This window comes from Bombus huntii, unplaced genomic scaffold, assembly GCF_024542735.1.
Source record: "Bombus huntii isolate Logan2020A unplaced genomic scaffold, iyBomHunt1.1 ctg00000173.1, whole genome shotgun sequence".
Lineage (NCBI taxonomy): Eukaryota > Metazoa > Arthropoda > Insecta > Hymenoptera > Apidae > Bombus > Bombus huntii.
Genome location: NW_026099411.1, coordinates 37,501 through 40,000, shown reverse-complemented (window position 1 = coordinate 40,000; position 2,500 = coordinate 37,501). Strand labels below are relative to the sequence as shown.

The 2,500-nt window shown below is 49.5% G+C and overlaps 1 non-coding gene across 1 annotated transcript; it reads right to left on the bottom strand.

Moving 5' to 3' along the window:
- Positions 1-731: 731 nt before the first annotated feature.
- Positions 732-886, bottom strand: LOC126877469 (5.8S ribosomal RNA). The gene has a single exon (XR_007695053.1). It is a non-coding gene; the product is annotated as a 5.8S ribosomal RNA (ribosomal RNA).
- Between the last annotated feature and the right edge of the window lie 1,614 nt (positions 887-2,500).

Genomic DNA, 2,500 nt, shown 5'->3' with positions numbered 1-2,500 from the left:
CCATCGAGTTTAGGTTTTTTTTTTGGTTCTCTCTTCTCTCCTCTCTCGACCGAGTTCCCATATTTGCTTTCTCTCTCAGTCTCGCCAAATATAATATTCTTTTAAGACGACGTCGGGGGCGCGGACCTTCGTGCGTCGAACACCGGCAAACGTAGCATATATCGCCTGATATGAAAAAAAAATCGGTCACGAGGAGAACACTACGAGTATATACGTTCGATAACCGATACACGAAGCGGTGCATAAGCGGGCGGTCGCCCTCGTAAGGACGACTCACGACGCCGCGAGCACTCACGCAGGTCCGTGACCGGTTCTCTCCGCTCTTATTCGTATCCCTTCGTATACCTTCGTCCGACTCTGAAACGTTCTCTTATAATTTTTAAGAAGAACGACGGCGGGTTGTCAAGGCAAGAAGGGACAGAGAGAGACAGAGGTAGAGTTTCGTAGTCTCCCGTGAACACGATAGATTATATATCGAGCATGCGTACGACTTGCACGGTCTCTGCACGACCGCGACGAACGCCGACGAGCGTCCAACAATCGCTCGTACGTCGCGTATGTTCTCTCCGTCCGCTCTTATTCGTATCCTCGTTCTTGTACCTTCGTCCGACTCTGAAACGTTCTCTTATATAAAGAAGAACGACGGCGGGTTGTTAAGGCAAGAAGGGACAGAGAGAGACAGATACGGAGAGTAACGATACGCAACGCAAGCAGTCTTAGGTTTACGTGAGCAACCCTCAGCCAGGCGTGGTCCAGGAATTGTATCCGTGGACCGCAATGTGCGTTCGAAATGTCGATGTTCATGTGTCCTGCAGTTCACACGTTGACGCGCAATTAGCTGCGTTCTTCATCGACCCACGAGCCAAGTGATCCACCGTTCAGGGTAATCTTTTATAAATTTACAACAGTTCAATACTCAAATGTACTCTTCTCGGTTCTAGCGAAGCCGAGTTCCGTCACGTTCGACCAACGGGAATCGAACGCGCAGAAGTCGCCATAGGATTGACGACACAAAAACGTTCGAAAAAAAAAGAAAACGACGAACGCGCGAAGATACGCGCGTTCGCCGGCCGGGCGTAAAGTACATTATGATATATAACAACCATCGAGATCGAAGCTCCGTTCGTCAGGAAACGACGGGGATATATACACCCGATTCTGAATCCTCTGTACAGCACACGATCTCGCGAACGAGTAAGCACGGTGGCTAGCCCATGTTATATATGTGTTTGATTCTACTCTCTCGTCCAATTATTCAAGAAACAGCGCGCGTGCATCTCTCCATCGTTCGGGTGATAGTAAAGATTCGATGGGATTCGCGCGGCCGTCCGCCTCGAGCGGTCTTTCGTCCCAATATCCAGAAGCAGAGTTTGAAAAACTCTAGCGACGGCACGGGTGTCCGACTCACGACATCGAGGTTTCGAAGCCGGCGATCCCCTCCGAACGGATGGCGACCACGCGACCGACTGAAAGCATGAAAAATCGACGAAAGATAGAACACATCTCCGTTCGGGTGGTGTTTTTTTTTTTAAAAAAAAAAAAAACAAAAATTCGATGGGACTCGCAGCCATCGTCCTCGCGCGGTCTTTCGTCCCGATATCCAGAAGCAGAGTTTGAAAAACTCTAGCGACGGCACGGGTGTCCGACTCACGACAACGAGGATAGACAGCCGGTCCCCTCCGAACGGGTTATGCGACGATAAACTCGATGAAACTTTAGTCTCGTTCAGGTAGTGTGTGTCTTGTAAATCAAAAATTCGATGGGACTCGCATCCATCGTCCTCGCGCGGTCTTTCGTCCCAACATCCAGAAGCAGAGTTTGAAAAACTCTAGCGACGGCACGGGTGTCCGACTCACGACAACGAGGATAGACAGCCGGTCCCCTCTGAACGGTATATTATATATGAGATGATAGACGACAAACTGGATGAAACTTTAAGTCTCGTTCAGGTAGTGTGTAAATCAAAAATTCGATGGGACTCGCATCCGTCGTCCTCGCGCGGTCTTTCGTCCCGATATCCAGAAGCAGAGTTTGAAAAACTCTAGCGACGGCACGGGTCTCCGACTCACGACAACGAGGAAAGACAGCCGGTCCCCTCTGAACGGTATATTATATGAAACTTTAAGTCTCGTTCAGGTAGTGTTTAAATAAAAAATTCGATGGGACTCGCATCCGTCGTCCTCGCGCGGTCTTTCGTCCCGATATCCAGAAGCAGAGTTTGAAAAACTCTAGCGACGGCACGGGTGTCCGACTCACGACAACGAGGAAAGACAGCCGGTCCCCTCTGAACGGTATATTATATGAAACTTTAAGTCTCGTTCAGGTAGTGTTTAAATAAAAAATTCGATGGGACTCGCATCCGTCGTCCTCGCGCGGTCTTTCGTCCCGATATCCAGAAGCAGAGTTTGAAAAACTCTAGCGACGGCACGGGTGTCCGACTCACGACAACGAGGAAAGACAGCCGGTCCCCTCTGAACGGTATATTATATGAAACTTTAAG